This window comes from Protopterus annectens, chromosome 10.part0, assembly GCF_019279795.1.
Source record: "Protopterus annectens isolate FY-2018-M chromosome 10.part0, PAN1.0, whole genome shotgun sequence".
Taxonomy (NCBI): Eukaryota; Metazoa; Chordata; order Ceratodontiformes; family Protopteridae; genus Protopterus; species Protopterus annectens.
Genome location: NC_056744.1, coordinates 120,137,775 through 120,155,224, shown reverse-complemented (window position 1 = coordinate 120,155,224; position 17,450 = coordinate 120,137,775). Strand labels below are relative to the sequence as shown.

The following is a 17,450-nucleotide window of genomic DNA, read 5'->3' as shown; positions in this document are numbered from 1 at the left end:
TCTTGAGGGGCTGGCTCTCTGCGGTCTGGGATGAGGGAGTGAGTAGACATAACCTGAGGCACCGAAGAGGGAGGGGCAGACGGAGCCGACTGTGGAGTTGAACCAGGTTCCAACACACTCCGCATGACCTCGAACGCACCTCTATCAGGCAGAGCCAGAGGTCCCCGCTCCGAAAAGCTGAAAACCTCCCTCGGCACCGACAGCGATGGCTCCGAGGCCGATGTCGGAGCCAAACTCACCAGCGCCGAAGCACCGAGAGGGAGAGCGGGGTTGGACAAGGGTCCGATGCCACTCACCCCCTCGAAGCCAACGAGGGAAGTCCGGCGCTGAGATTCTTCCAAGGAAGAAATCGGAGCCGACGACGGAGCCGAAGACAATTGTATCGGCTCCGACGGTATCACAGTCTCGGGTCCGAACGCCTGCCCGAGCTCAAAGGAGTCGGAGGAGGAATATTCTGAGAAATAGGGTTGAGCATCGACTGATGAGTCGGGCTCTGAAGCATCTGGGCCAGTGCCGCGGACTTAAGAAGTCGACTCACTACCCTCTGAAGGTCATGGTCCGAAAGCCTCGAAGACCTAGAGGAGTGCGATCTATGGCTCCATTCAGACAGCAGGGGAGAAGCTGGAGCCGAATGAACGGAGCCGAGGGACGGTGACCTTGACCTCTTCCTAGATGTCGGCTCCGAAGCCTGATCGGAGCCGGCGTAATAATTCAAAACCTCGGCTCCGGCTGGAGCCGAGGGAACCACCGAAGTGGAAGATAGAGTCTCATCGGCTCCAGCCGGAGCCGATGCAAGAGTAGACTTAGAAGTCTTAAGTGCCGACTCAGTACCTGGAGCCGAAGACCTAGAAGCCTTAGAGGGTTTGCCCGAAGATGCAGTCGGGGGACCCTCAGGCTTTAACAAGCCCCGTAATATAAGCTTGTTTTTCCTTTCCTGCAGGACTCTAGGGCTGAAGCCATGGCATACAGCACAAGAGTCCTGCAGGTGTAAAGGTCCCAGGCAGTACACACAAGAAGTGTGACCATCTGTCAGAGACATTTTCTGACAGCACGAGTCACACTTCTTGAAGCCTGAGACCTTTGAATCCTTGGACATATCAAGAAACAAGTGTAACCACTCACAAACACAACACACCGATTACACTAATAACAAAAAAGTTAAACTAAATAAATTAGCTATTTAGTATAATAAAGATCCTACACAAACACACACACTCCAAGGGAATGGGAGGGCCCGAAGGCCTAAGGGAAGAACATATAAGTTCTTGAGGTAAAAAAGGGTTAAGAACTAAAGAAAGGGATAACAAAACCTTTAAGGTAAGGGGATACTGAATGGAAGACTAATTTAAAGGGTTTTAATAAACTTATTTAAACTATTTCCTACACTGACCTGAAGCCGGTGAAGCAACACGTCTCGATAGCTGTAGCGGCAAACGAGATCTGAGGTAATACCGCCTAGCATTGTGGGATATAAGGGGAGCCTCGAGCCGGTGGAACCAACTCTCGAGCTTTTAGAAGTGGCCGAGTCGGAGCCGAGGTCGGCTCCGAACCCATCCAGCAAGAATGAAGGCGAGATAGACAACTTAACATTGTCCCTTCAAATCAGGTAATCCTAAATCTCCTTGTTCTGTTGAGAACAACTTTTCCCACTTGACTCTTAACCTCTTCCCCTCCCAAAAAATCCTTCAGCTCTTTATTAATTACTGTCCATGACTTATCCTCTGATTGATAAAAATATGCCTGACCTGTGTATAAAACTAAAGGGACTAAAGACATTTTTACTGCATGCATCCTTCTGTCTGTATCCATACACAAGAGCTTCCAGTTTCTGTGTCATCTTTTGTTTAGTCTCTCCAAATATCCTTAGCTCCCATAACCAAATCCTTTTTAATCCATACTCCTAAATACTTCATTTTATCATGTCCCATAAATATGGATATTGCTGAACCAATTTATGTCTGGGTACATAGTTTATAACTATAGCCTTTGTTTAATCTTCATTAATTTTATATTCTGAAAAACTAGCAGGAACTGTCTCAGAATATTCTACAACATTGATATGTCCTTTTCTGGATTCATCATGTACAAAATAGTATCATCTGCAAGTAGAGCCATATTTTCTTGAACATCATACCAAATATGCCTTTGAATTTCTGAGTTATATAAATTTTCATAACATTTCCAAAATAGCTCTAATATCTCTTAAAATCTGTGGTTATTTTTCTTGTTATTAGTTCCCTAAGTTTGGCAACAACTCTTTCTACTTTCAGCTGCCTCAGTCGTCGTGCCAAAATTTTTTGTCCTCTGGAGTTATCAAAAAAGTCACTTAACAACAATCTTTCTAAACTCATGCAAATTATCCAGGTACTTTGTTATTTTCTCTTTAGCACTCTGGAATTGTGCCTCCTCTTGTTCTGTGAGATTCCCCTTATTTTGTAATACTTTAATCTTTGTCAGCCCCTCTAAATAATTCTTATTACTTCTAAAGTAGATCTCTTTCTTTTTTCCACCCTACTTTTAAAACCCACTTTCGTTGTATCCCACTCACTAGCTATAACTTCTGGAATACTTTCTGTCTTCCCTTATAATTCCCAGATAATTTCCACTGGATCTATTTTGAAACATCGAATTACCACTTTGCTGAACCACTATTCATCGAGACAACATCACAGAAACCTCACTACATGGAGTGACAATCTCATCGGATCACATATTGAAAATCCTAGTCAGCCTGCAGCTAGTATTATTATAATAAGGACTCCTGTACTTTCCAGAGTTTTTTTAAAAAATGGTAGCCATGCTTCTCAAAGTGTAATCTGTCTGTATTGCCTACTGTATAAATCGTACTTGACACATGGGTTTGCATAACATCTTTGTCATACACGGGTTTATCTTGATTGTCCTAGTTTTATGAGCATATTGTGGGTTTAGATACTTTATATTTTAGTTTATTACAGCATTGCATTTTCTGCATGTTGTTCACATATGGGAATTTGAGACTTTGAGTGGGATCTTGTGTTATATATACATCACAGTATTTTATTTGCTGCTTCACACGTTTTACACTTCCTGGTCATGGTGTTGTGTGTGATGCTGGCCGACTATAATTTTCTATGCTATGTAATTCGATGAGGTCATCGCTCGATGCAGTGAAACTTTGTTGATGTCATCTTGATGAATAGTGGTTTGGTAAAGTGGTAATCCAGTGTTTTAAAATAGACCCTTTCCACTATCCATTCCTTGAATTCATGTCTTTTTAACAGGTAGGTGGGGAAGCACCAGTATCTCATCTTTTCTTCATTACCCTGCATTTTTATCTTAGCATTATTGGCACATGATCTGAAATAGTTATTCGATGTGCATCAAAGTTCTTAATTAAATAGACATGTTCCTGTGAAATATAATTTCTGACAAGTCTAGCCCAGTTATTGTACCTTGGGGAATAATATGTAAACTATTTCAGAGTTCTTACTACTGAATTCATGTATTTCATGCCAAACATTTTCATAAATTTCTTCAGAAATCTATCCTCTTCTGTTACATTTTCCCTTCTAGTCTCCCAGATACATCCCCGTAAGTACTGAGTTTTTGAGATCCTTTGGTGGTCTGTACCACTGAAGGAAAGTAGTAAGAGATGGACATGTTTCTCGTTGGTGGAGGATCTTATTAGCAATGCTTAGCTGAGTAAGGCCTATAGATAGTTAGCGAGCTTGATCGAGTTAAGTTGTTTGAGTGCAATCCTGTAAGAAATTTTGCTGGGAAGTTAGCTGCAAACTTGGCTATTTTATTATAGCATTGTTCAATCTTTGATAGTTATGAGGTCTGTTGGTTGATGAGTGAAAGTAACAGGTAGATAATTGCGGTGGTTATCTGGATATGATAAGTTAGGGTTTGCCTCTGTATAGGAGGCCTAATTTGAGGTGAGCCTTTTACTAGTTGTTAGAAATGGACATCAAATTTAAAATTATCATTTATTGTAACTCCTAGTAATTTTGATTGGGGTACAATTTGTATAATATTTTTTTTGTTGAGGAGGTGATAGTGAAGGCAGTTTTGTCACCTGAATATGGAAGTCAATAAAAGTAGTAGTCTATTTTTGCATTAAGTATTGTCTGAGATTACTGTTACTATATCTCCACTGAGGAAGAAATTTCCTCAGTAACTGACTGTAGTTCTGATAGTGGGGGGGGGGGGGGTAAAGAAAATGAGGGTTGAATCATCTGCGTATTGAATTAGGGCTGGAATTTTGGAGCTTGCTTGGACTTTTTTTTACAGCTTGTGACCAGACCATTTATAAATATATTAAATAGTACAAGTCCTAATAGATCCCTATGAGAAACTGTTTCATTGGGTAGGAAAGCAGAGTAGCTATTTTTTTTTCATTTAATACTATGGCTTCTGTTAATAAGGTAGTTGTTACAGCACAAGATGGTGGATGTAGAATTGCCAATTTTTATGTCAGTTTATGTAGGAGTTTAGGATTGCAGACGGTGTAGAATGTTTTCGAGAGGGCCAGTAAGAGAGTAGTTTTCCTTCATTCCTTTTATTTTGTATTGTCTCTGTACTGTGGCCTGGAGAGAAACTAGTCTGAGTTGGGGAAATCAGATTATTGTTTTGAACATATTCCAATAATTATGAGTAAATGTACTTTTTAAGAACTTATAATAGTGATATAAAAGGATGTTAACATGATTGGTTCAACACAGTCACATGATGGGTGGGTAACCAGTTTTAAACAGTGGTTTTATTCTGATGAAGTCACAGGAAATACATGACAAAGGAGCTTAATGTTGTGATAAGTAAAGAGATGTGCTGTGATCCCAGTTTGCTATTTTTTAAGGTTTCTTTTAAATGACCTTGGATAACAGGGGAACAGTGGCAAATGGCCCATAGTCTGATAATTCAGTAGATATAAAGGTAGGATATTTTTTTTTCATATGAGTGGGATGCAAGATTCCTGAATGGATCTGTTTAGCAGTATAGATAATGGACTGACCAGTACTTCAACTGCTATTTTAATGTGCACTGCAAGAAGGCTATCAGCTGCTAAAGTAGCTAGTTTTAGTTTATGAAGTTTTTTGACAGTTGAAATAGTAACAGGCTTGCGAGAGAACCTAGGGGTGGCAGCAGCTGTATGAAATTAAGATGATGGAGTATGTGGAGAGACGGTATTGTATAACTGAGGCGGCTGGATGTTTGAAATGTGATTTAAATTTGTGTCTGCCTCAGATGTTAGAGGAGTCGGTCCCATAGTTTTGCCTGGTTGAAGGAGGTCATTTATTCCATCCATGTTAGGAGTTCATTTTGGTTTTGTAATTTATGGAACTTTTCATAGTTTATATTTTGTTTGAATGCTGTACTTGCCCTACTTCATCTCTTTGCTTCATTAATGGTTTTGTGTGGGAAGTAAGGCAGGGGACGAGTTAACGTTCTTCTCATCAGAGCTTGTTGCTCTAATATAGTGAGAAGCATTCATTTAATTTTTGTCACTTCATCTAATGAATGCTTTTTAGTTAATTCCAGGTGCAAAGTCTTTAGTGTAGCTATGAAACTATTTGTGCTAAAATTAGTTTCCATACTAGGTTGTAGCAGTAGTATTTTGGTGTTTTGCAAGGTTTTTTTATGGCATAAGTGGGTTGGATGTCACTTAAGATGTCCTTACTTTCACCGCTGCAGTATTCATTACAAATGGAATTCCCTGTCATGAAGCCCACCACCCCGCCAGTTTACAAAAGTCTACTGTTGCTTTAAGGTACACTGATGGTCACCTACACACTCCTTGCGTAGTGTAGGGCATAAAGGTGATGTTCAGGCATACCATCCTCAGAACTTCTTTGCCCCCAGTCCGAATGCTGTTTTTAACATTCAAACTGTCACCTCTGTCCGTTTTTACCGTTTTTCTGTTTGTTGGCTTTCTGGTCATTATTCCCGTTTGCTGAAGTCCTCACCATTACAGATAAGTACCCAGTTGGGTTTTTTGTTCTTTTTTGATTGGTTTGTACTGTTTGGGGTTAATGTCATCCAGGAAGGGTAAATGCCAGTGTGGGAGGCTGATTCCCCATAAAGACCACCACAATAAGTGTCTTTTTTTGCCTAGGTGCTGCTCACGACTGTATGTCTTGTTCAATTTGTCAGGCATTTGTCCCTAAAACTCTTCATAGTAGGCTTTCTTCCCTTTTATTGTATCTTGAGAACCAGTGTCTTAAGCTTCTTGCTCAAGATACTATGGATGGAACTTCCTGCCCTGAGGGTCAGCCGTCATGGAAGAAGGTACATAAGGTAAGACCAGAATCTTCCACTGTCCAGCCTCTGACAGGAGTTTCTCCTGAGGTTATTATGAAGCCAGAGGCTCGCCTGGTTATTTTGTCAGATTCCTCTACCACGTCTGAGTTGGAGGCCGGTGCGGATCTGGCAGGCAGCATGTCCAATGAGGCTTTGCAGACATCCGTTTCAGGTGTTCGGGGGACCACGATTTACTGTTTCCGAGGGGTCTAGAGGGGTTCTGCCATTTTTCTTTAGGGAAGATGTTCTGCTACAGTTGTGGAATGCCGTCCTGGGCCTTCTCAGGTTTCTATGACAAATGTCACCTTAAAAAAGAAATAGAAAACTAATCATATTTCGTCTGCTCCTAGGGATCTACAAAGTGAGTGGCAGACCTTTACTCAGGGGTTGTTTAGTGCTTTACTGTCATTAAGGTCTCCTCAAGGGGTTTTGGGTCCTGCTCCTCCTTGGTCGTCTTCTTCCCCTAAAAGGCCCAGAGTATTGAATTCTTCTGCGGAAAGGGTGGATTCTGATGATGATTCCCTTGCTTATTCTACCCAGATTCCTTCTCCTTTAGACTACAGGTCTGAGGGGCAGGGTTCTCAGACTCTAGATAATCCTTCTGAGGAAGTATTTTTTGGAGACACAATCTCTAGGATGATGGAACTTTTTTAAGTAGGATTGTGGCCAGGTTTCGGATATCCATAAGAGGTACTGTGAGTTACTGCAGATGGAATCTTCTAAACTTGTTGCTATTCCTCCTGTTTTGGCTGCTGTACCGGATGTTTTTCCATTGCCTGTAAAGCACCAGATTCTCTGCCTCCTGCTCCCAAGAAGTCAGATAGGTTTTACTGAGTGCCTGAGGATTGTTCCTCCTGCTGCTGACCCCTCTGTGGTATCTGTAGCCTCTGATAAGCCGTCTCAATTGCTTCCATCATCCAAGTTACTGCCTTCTGAAAAGGACAGTAGAACCATGGATAGGCTGAGTAAGAAGGTTTATACTTCAGCTACCCTAGCTTTTAGGGATATTAATTATCAAACCCATATCTCTATGTATGTCTTGGCTCTTCTTTCTCAGGCTTCTCAGCTTTTTTCTGATCTTCCAGACTCTGAGAGTAAATCTGCTGTGCTTTCCTTGCTAGGGACGTATTCTCAGGTAATTTGTTATTCTATCAAATTTAGTTATGATGCAGCAGATGTCTCTTCTAGGGCTGCTGCTTTTGGTTCAGTTCTGAGGAGTTATTCTTGATTTAGGCTTCAACTTTTACCCAATGATATTAAGACTAAGTTGATGGATTCTCCTCTGGATAATAAACTTTTGTCTGGGGAAGAGGCTGTTGGTTTATTTAAGTCTCTGCAGGACAAGGAGAAGGCTTTACAGGAGCTTAAGCATGTCTCTGTTTCTTCTGTGCCTAAATTTCAGTGAAACTACCCTTCTAAGCTAACCTTTGTTTGTAGGCAATTTCACCCTCCTTCTAAAGGTAAAAAAGGTGGTAAATGCACTCCTCTTGCTAAGGCCACTTAGACTGCAGGGATTCTTAAGCCTTCCTTTCCTGACATACGTACCAGGTGCTGTCTGAATATCCGCTTGTTCCCAGTCACATTCCTTTTTCTCTTTGCCTTTCTCTTTCTCTTCCTGTTTGGTTCTGAATCATCCAGGATTCTTGGGTTCTGTCAATCATTCGTCAAGGGTACTTCATGGTTTGGATTTCCTGCCCTCCTTTTATGGGCATTCCTCAGCCTCCTCAGGAACAACTTCCTTTTTTCTCAGAGGTTTTTTGAGATCTCTTGTCTCATTGTACTATTCAAGAGGTGCCTGTCTCCCAAACGGGGAAAGGGTTTTATTCATAAATGTTTCTAGTGCCCAGAAAAGAAGGTACTTGGAGAACTGTTCTGGACCTCTCCCATCTAAACACTTTTCTGAAGGTGCCTTCCTTTTGGATGTTGTCCTTTCAGTCCCTTTTTCCTGTCTTGCTCCCTCAGGCCTTTCTGGTGTCTCTGAACCTCAAGGATGCTTATCTCCACATTTCGATCCAGCCTCTTTTTAAGAGATTGTGTTTCTCTGTTGCTTCCTGGAATTTTCATTTATGTGCTTTGCTCTTTGGCCGCTCTACTGCCCCAAGGGCATTCACTAAATGCCTCACTCCTGTGATTGCCTTTTGCAGGCTTCAAGGGATCCAAATCTTTCTGCGCTTGGACGTCCTGCTGATTTGGGCATCTTCTCCAAAGGTCCTTTTGCAAAATCTTTGTTTTACTATTTCTCTTCTTCAGAGCCTGGGGTTCATGATAAACTTCAAAAAGTCTTCCCTGACTCCTCCTCAGGATTATGCCTTTCTGGGTTGCAAGATTCAAATAGTTCCAATGCTGGCATCCCTGCCTCCTCCAAAGGCCTTACCTCTCATTTCTTTCTTTCAGACTTTTCTTCCCCTGGCCTCCACTACAGACAGAGAGTTTCTGAGAGCTCTGGAGTTCATGGCTTCCACCAATCCGATGCTCCCTCTGGCCAAACTCCATATGAGGAAGTTCCGGTGGTTTCTGAAGTCGGTGTGGCTTTGGCATGTGCATCCTCTAGACTTTCCTGTTCCTCTTCTCCCATGTCTCACAAAGAACTTCTGTGGTGGATTCAGTAGTAGTCTCTGAATCCAGGTCTACCTTTTCATCTTCTTCTTCCCTCTCAGAATGTGTTCACAGATGCTTCAGATGTGGGATGGGGAGCAGTGTTTGGCTCCCTGAGGGTTCAGGGAGTGTGATCACCTCATCAGCAGAAGGAGCACATCAGTATCAAAGAGATGCGGGCTCTTATGCTGGCTCTTCAGGCCTTTCATCCTGTCCTCTCAAGGTATTCACAGACGATACCACAGTCATGTGGCATATCAACAAACAGGGAGGTATGGGACCTTACTGTCTTTGCACACTGGCACTTCTGATATGGGATATGGCTATCCAATATCAAGTCAATCTTCAGGCAGTTTATATTCCTTCTGATCAGAACACTGTGGCAGACAATCTGAGCAGGTCTTTCACTAAATCCCATTAATGGATTCTCCACAGAGATGTGTTTCTGAACATTGTTCACCAATGGGGTACTCCTCAAGTAGATCTCTTTGCCTCCCCTCTGAACAGACAACTTCCTATTTTTTTGTCAGAGTCGCAGGTCCTCTGGTATGGAAGGTGGATGCCCTCTCATTTTCTTGGAAGGGGATGTTTCTTTATGCATTCCCTCCCCTTCCTCTCATTCCGAGAGTCCTGTTCAAGATAAAACAGGATGTTCCCAAAATCTTGTTGGTGACTCCCTTTTGGCTGTGACAGCACTGGTTCCCTCTACTTCTGCATCTAGACAAAGGCAATCATTACAAGTTACCTCACAGGGTGAATCTCCTCACACAAGACAAAGGGTCTTTCATCCATCCTCACCTGTCCATGCTTCAATTGACACTGTGGGTGATAGGGTTTTGTTCCCTCATAGGCACCTTTCTGCTCAGGATGTGCTGCAGGTCCTGCAGGAGGCCAGGAAACCTACTATTAGGAAATCCTACTTATCTAAATGGAAGAGGTTTTTTATTTGTTGAATTTCTCATGACTTAGATCCACTTTCTGTGGATGTTCCTTTTGTTCTCTCTTGTTTGTGTGTGTTACCAATGCTGGTTTGGCCTATTCTTCTATTAAGGCCCACTTATAAGCTCTTTCTGTTTGTCTGCCTTTAACTCCCCTGTTAACTTCTAGATTTGAGGCTAAGCAATTTCTTAAAGGCATCCTTAACATTAAACCTCCCAGGAAGCATGTTCCTCCTTCCTGGGATCTTAATTTCATTCTGGAAAAATTGACTCAGGCTCCTTTTGAGCCTGCTGTTTCAGCTCCTTGCAAAATTGTTCTTGGAAGACAGTTCTTTTGTTAACTCTTACTTCTGCCAGATGGGGGTGTGAGTTGCAAGTCCTTATGGCTTGTCCACCTTTTTTGATATTTCGTGAGGACAGGGTGTCCTTGCGTACTAATCCTTCTTTCATGCCCAAGGAGGTTAATGAGTTGTCACTTAAGCAGTCTATTAATTTGGCTACTTATTTCCCCTGTCCACAGTCTGACACTGAGGGGATGCTCCATACCTTAGATGTGCATAGACAGCTCAGATTTTTATTTAGATGCAAAGAAACCAAATTGAGGAAACTGACTGAAGGTCCACAAAGTACAAAAAATCTTTAGTGAACAAACCAATGTAGACCACTACAATCCTTCGATAAAACACTAATTTAATATGACAAGGCAAAATTCAACAAGCAGTTTTTAACACAGATAAGCGCTTTCGAGCTCTGCCCTTCTTCAGATAAAATAAAAACAATCTTAGTCACATTTAAATACCTAATTCAAAACCATTTCCAACCAATCAAAATTTATACTGCACCCTCCTCTCTTTGAGGGCGGGTTTCATAGGAACAAATTCATTTAGTCCTGGTGTCCTATGGGCTAAAAGCTCAATTATCCACTTTGCTACTTCTCTCTCAGTGGCATCTACTAAGCTACCCTTTCTTATACTAGGAAATACATTTGCAATAGCTCTAAATCTAAATTGATGGTCATTATTTGCTTCTGTATGTTTATAAAGTGCATTGTGCATATTACTAGTTCTTATGCATGAAAGATGTTGCAAAATTCTAACTTTAAACATATTATTTGTTTTTCCCACGTAAAATGCTTTGCATTGATGACACTTAGCTAAATAAATTATATTCTCTGTTCTACAATTGGCTTTCGCTTTAAATTAAAATAATTTCCCTGTTACTGGATGCTTAAAAACAGTCTCTTTATTAATACAATGGCATGCCTTGCATAGCCCACATGGTTTTGTACCTACTTGACTAATGGAATTTTTCTTATGGTTACACTTTTCTTGTGTTAAAATGCCTTTCAGATTTTTATTTCTTCTAAATCCAAATCTGGGTTTTATACCTACTATTTCTTTTATTTTATCATCAGATAAAAGTATATGCCAATTTTTCTTGATAATGTCACATACACCATGTATATTACTATTATATGTGAATGTCATTCTATTAAATGCAAATTTATGGCCATGTTGCTCTTCTGATGAAATTGTCTTAAATGTAGATACAGATTTTCTATGTATATTACCCTGACTTAATTCACTTACTATTAACCTCTCATTGTAACCTCTATTTTTAAAAATATGTTCCATATTCATCAATTCTTCCTCAAAATCACTATCTTTAGTACACGTCATATGCGGAAGTGATGCGAGGTAAAACCATGCTGAATAGAACAAAGAATATAATTTATTTAGCTGAGTGTCAGCAATGCAAAGCATTTTACGTGGGAAAAACAAATAATATGTTTAAAGTTAGAATTTTGCAACATCTTTCATGCATAAGAACTAGTAATATGCACAATGCACTTTATAAACATATAGAAGCAAATAATGACCATCAGTTTAGATTTAGAGCTATTGCGAATGTATTTCCTAGTATAAGAAAGGGTAGCTTAGTAGATGCCACTGAGAGAGAAGAAGCAAAGTGGATAATTGAGTTTTTAGCCCATAGGACACCAGGACGAAATGCATTTGTTCCTATGAAACCCGCCCTCAAAGACAGGACGGTGCAGTATAAATTTTGATTGGTTGGAAATGGTTTTGAATTAGGTATTTAAATGTGACTAAGATTGTTTTTATTTTATCTGAAGAAGGGCAGAGCCCGAAAGCGCTTATCTGTGTTAAAAACTGCTTGTTGAATTTTGCCTTGTCATATTAAATTAGTGTTTTATCGAAGGATTGTGGTGGTCTACATTGGTTTGTTCGCTAAAAATTTTTATTTAGATAAAACTAGAGCTATCAGAAAATCTGACCAGTTATTTGTTTCCTTTCATCCTCTGTCTTTAGGTTTGGCTGTTTCCAAGCAAACTATTTTCACTTGGATTTCAAAGGCTATTTCCTTTTGTTACACTTTTCATGACAAGTGCCATCCTTCTTCTGTAAAGGCTCATTCTACTAGAGCTATGGCTTCTTCTGGTGGCTTTTTCAAAAGCTTAGATGCTAGTTCTAGTCTTGAAGCTGCTTCCTGGACTTCTGTGCATATCTTTACCAAACATTACCAGTTGGATGGTATCTCCAGGACTAGGGCTGGTTTTGCCGATGGCATTCTTCATGACTTCTTGAGGGCTCTGCTGTTGCTTCCTCCTCCCAAGTTTCTTCTTGAGTTTTGGCACTCTCCCATTTGTAAGGAATACTGCAGTGGTGAATTTAAGGACAATAGTACAGTTGTGTAAAATCTTACCATAACAGTAGATGTCCTTGCCTTCACTGCTGCAGTATTCACTCCCTCCCTCCACCCCCATACTCTTTTTTTCCTTCCTGGATGTGCAGGTTCTCCTTGGTTTTCCTTGGACTGCTGTTCCTACTGGGGCAATCAGTTCTGAGGATGGTACGCCTGAATATCACCTTTATGCCCTATGCCACATAAGGAGTGTGTAGATAACATTCAGCATCCCTTAAAGCAGTGACAGACTTTGGTAAAATGGCCGGACAGTGTGCTTCACAGCAGGGAATCCCATTTGTAATGAATACTGCAGCAGTAAAGGCAAGGACATCTACTGATATGGTAAGATTTTACACAACTGTACTTTATCAGGTAGTTTGCCTGCCTGAGATACATTTCTGGGATGGGTTGTTAGAATCCAGTCAAGGACTGACTCCTTCTGAGAGAGTTTGTTGTACTTTTTAGGGGTATTATTAAGTTGGGTAAAGCCATGTAAATTTAGATGGTAATGTGGATTGCTTATAATTGTAGGTTGCCAGTTTATGTTAAGGTCTCCTAAAATTATGACCTCTTGGGTTATGTTGTTAAATAAGAATGATAGAATGGCTTTGGCAGTGTGAGTATTGTTGTTTGGAGGAATGCAGAGGTCAATAGTACATAAGCTTTTATGTAAATTTAGTTTGAGCAAGACTTTGTCAAATGTTGGTATTTGTCTTGTAGATAAGGATAAGTTCACGATTTCATAGTGCACCATAGCTAACCCCCAGCTTTCCTATGTTTCCTGTCAGTCTTGAGAATGTTATATTATGGAGGTAGAAGTTCATTATCCTTGAAACTAGTTTCTGTGAAAACAACTTTGTTAGATGAGTGATAAGCTGCCCACCTATGGATATCTGGCACTTAGCTATGGAGACTTCTAATCTTAATCTGATAAATTTTAAAGCCTGGAGTACATGCCTTTTAGAGTGGTTTTAACTATAGGGAAGTTTTTAGAGTCAATCTAAGTTTTTATCTAGGTTATTATATATTCTGTAATGGGTTGGATCATTGTTAACAAGTAGGTTTATTTATTTATTTAATACCTACATTTTTTAGGATAATCGGGACATTCAATGTCCAATGCACTATTATATATTTTATTTAGGATTGTTTGTAGTTTGTATTATATATTTATTAATTTTTGTAAGTGAGGAAGTTGGATGCATAAACTGTTTCTACTATGTTTGTTAGGAGAAGTTAACAAGTAATTAGATTTTATATATCCATGTTTTTAGGTTCTTAACGTTGTTTAAAGTTGCTAGTATGCAATTTTGCTTTAAGAAGAATGCATTCTGATTAGATAATTGTTACTAATTAAGGAAGAGTTTTGTTATTTAAACCTTGTGTAAGAGTTTATTTTTGCAACGTCTGATGAAGCGGAGGGGGACTCCGTGAAAGCGCTTACGTTCTCAGTTGGAATAAAGTAATTTAGCTTTATTCTGTTATATTTTTTGACTACAACTCCTGACTGCAACTTTATCATTGTTTTATTCGTTTGCACCTTGACTTGGATACTGGAATTTGGAACAGCTGCCTTCCAAGAGTGTGTTTTTTGATTTCTAGTGGATTTATCTCTCTTTCTGTGGTTTACAATATATATATATATATATATATATATATATATATATATATATATATATATGGTTCTAGGTTATAACACCGACAGCACACAACATCGACAACGACATCACCGACACCACATCATCGACAGCTCACAAACACAACACCACACACACTCAACACATCATCACAACAACCAATAAACAAAACAAATTCCCTGACCAAAAACCACACACACAACACAAGCACACCTAAATCCTAACAAACAAACACTAAACCTTACATACACAACTATCCACTACCCTAACCGAAACCCTAACCCTAAGGTCCGTCACTATCGCACACTAACCTAACCCGCACCCTGACCCTAACTCACTTAACCCGCCCCTAACCCAAACAAATTCACTACTGCACCCTTACCTAACCCGCGCCCTAACCCTAACTCACTTAACCCGCCCCTAACCCAAAACATTCACTACTGCACCCTTACCTAACTCGCGCCCTAACCCTAACTCACTTAACCCACCCCTACCCCTACAGACCGCCAACATTGCACACTTACCTTACTCGCACCCTAACGTCCGTCACTACCGCATACTTACACATCCTTTCCCCATCTCGGTGTTCTCCGCGTCGGTGTTTTCATCCATCGATCTTCTCGCGTCGGTGATTTCGCTGTCGGTCTTCTCATCTGTCGACGTTGTAACCTAGACCCATATATATATATATATATATATATATATATATATATATATATATATATATGTATCTGTATGTGAATAGAGAGAGAGATGAATGTTTTATTTTGTGAAGATTTTGTGCAGGACATTTTTATTTGAGTTTGAGGTGAAAAACTTTGTAACTGAATGCTAAGTAAACATAAATCTTTATGTAGATATAAGTGGTATTGTAGAGGCATGGGAACATAGGATAGTAAGCATGTAGTTGGGATAAGTTGTAAAATAAGCTAGGATGAAAAGCAAAGAAATTAGGATGAGTTGCGGTGTTGTGTTGTATTGCAGGATCATTATATTTTACTCATAAAATAGAGAAGAATGAAAGGTTGGTGGAATGAGATGGAGATTAAAGGGATGAATGGGAGAAAAAGTTTTACTAATGACTGGCTTAGAGGTAATGTCAGGGATGGGATCAGCAGGAGTCGATATAGTGCAGGGCAAGATAGGAAGGAGGGAAGGTGCTGAGAATGATGCTAATGATTTGGTGGCAACTGGGTATTGGTCAATAGAATGAAGAGTAATTCTGTGGTGGCACTAATGCAGTTTGGGAGGTACAGTGATAGAGTGTCACAGGTGTTAGGTGAATGTGGATAGTGTGAGTGTGATAGGGTAGGATGGGGAGGAAAGTGAAGCTGAACATAGTGAGATTCACCTGACCTGAGGTGCCCTTTGTTACAGAAAACAATCAGTGTAGAGCAGTTCCTGCACATGAACAGTGAGAGCAGTTACTGTTTGGAATGAGTGAACCTAGTGATGTTCGGCCAGGAGTATGGGAGCACAATACAAAAATGTTTGTGTTTTAGATACCAAATGCACAGAGTAAGGAATTAGTGGTATGCGGTATTTGGTTTAGACAGTATAATCTAATGGTGAAGTAAATGGGCAATGTGGTCAGTTAGGTAATAAATCCTTAAAGTATAAAAAAAATACTCAGTTGGGGAGGGGATGACACATCCATTTACCGGCAGAGAGCAGGTAATTTAAGTTGATGTACAGTTAGGGTCTTTGTGTCAGACTTACTTACACTTCACTATGAAATTGTTCAGGGTATGCCACTACTCACTGGTAGAGCTTTTGCACAAGATGTTACTTTTGGCAGGGCTCATGGTTTTTAAGTGTGAGAGAGAGAGCACAATGTGATGTCCACAGGCTATTGCACTATGAAATTATTCAAAGTAGACTGGTGCTCACTGGTGCAGCTTTTGCACATTTCCAGCTCCCGGTGATGTTATTTGTGACAGAGAATATGGTATTTAAGTGAGAGAGAAGGCACATTTTGATGTTCACGGGATCTGTCATGTGGAAGGAAAGTGATGACCATGTGGATGCAGGGACATAAGATCCATCAGGGACACTGTGAAAAGAATGCAGGTAAATCTGTTGGCAGGAAATTGTGAGAATTAATGACTAGAATATGGAATTTAATCCAGAGACAGGTGCAAAGTATACTATCTTATCAAAAAACTATTTTAATCAACTGGGGCTAGACAGCTATAATGAGAGAATTGTGTGTACATTTGAACCTGCTCTGATTATCAGTTGACAGTTAAGTCAAACACTGCTAGCATATTAGTACAAAAGTCTGAAGTACAGACATCATACATCTTCATATTGTTGCATCTAAAGAAGAGAATCCTGCTTATATTTTGTGTTGCTGTGTTTGTGAGAACATGGGAAAGGTAAAACAAATTCACTTTGTGGAAGCAAACACTGCAGATATTCATAATAAAAGAGTCAAAGTTCAGATACTGTACAAAGCCATAGCAACAATTTCCTGCTTAAGTGCACTATTTTGCGCACAGGTTTAAGAAGCTTGCCAGGTAAATATGACATATGAATAATACTGATTTTCTGCCAGTGATTTGTGCTACCAGAAAAGTCCCCGTAGCTCCTAGAAGCAAACATGAACAAGTACTGAAGAGATTGGAGAACGTATGTGTCATTATGAAACAATCAGAGTCAAATGAATGAGTGAACAGCATGACCAATGTTGTAAAGAAAGATAACATTTGCATTTCTTTAGATCTCCAAGATCTGTAAGCATAAGAAAGAATTAAACTTCCACCAATCAATAAAACTGTAGCAAGAATGCCAGATGCTAACTTCTTTTGAGTACTACAAGCACAACAGGATTTCTAGCAGTTAAAGCTAAATGAAACAGGCACCAGTTTCTGTATGTTTAATGTACCATTGCAAAGATACTGATTGCTAAATATTTTTGATATTTTATCAGTATGAATGGTTTTCCAAAAAGTAATTTATGATTTCCTAGTGTGTGGTCAGACAGAAGAGTGGGACAAGAAATGGGCACAGCTGCTGAATAGAGTAAGGTAGTATTGTTTCAAGCTAATAAGAGCAAATATAACATCAGAGGGAGAGAGACAAGTCTAAAATGTATTATGTTTGTATTCTATTATCAGATTGTCTAAACCTGATGCAGAAAAAAGTGGCTGCACAAATGTCAAGGCCAGAAAACAATAATTACAGAGTTTGCTAGGAAAGATACAATATCTTGAAAAGTTTGTACCTAATGTATGAGCTATACATACCTCTAAGAAAAAATGTTAAAATAAGATATAGCTTGAAAACAAAT

General features: G+C 39.9%; 1 protein-coding gene across 2 annotated transcripts in view; it reads left to right on the top strand.

Moving 5' to 3' along the window:
* The window catches only part of PITPNC1 (phosphatidylinositol transfer protein cytoplasmic 1), a 2,469,295-nt gene that overhangs the window by 1,548,441 nt on the left and 903,404 nt on the right, over positions 1 to 17,450 (top strand). The window lies entirely within an intron of this gene.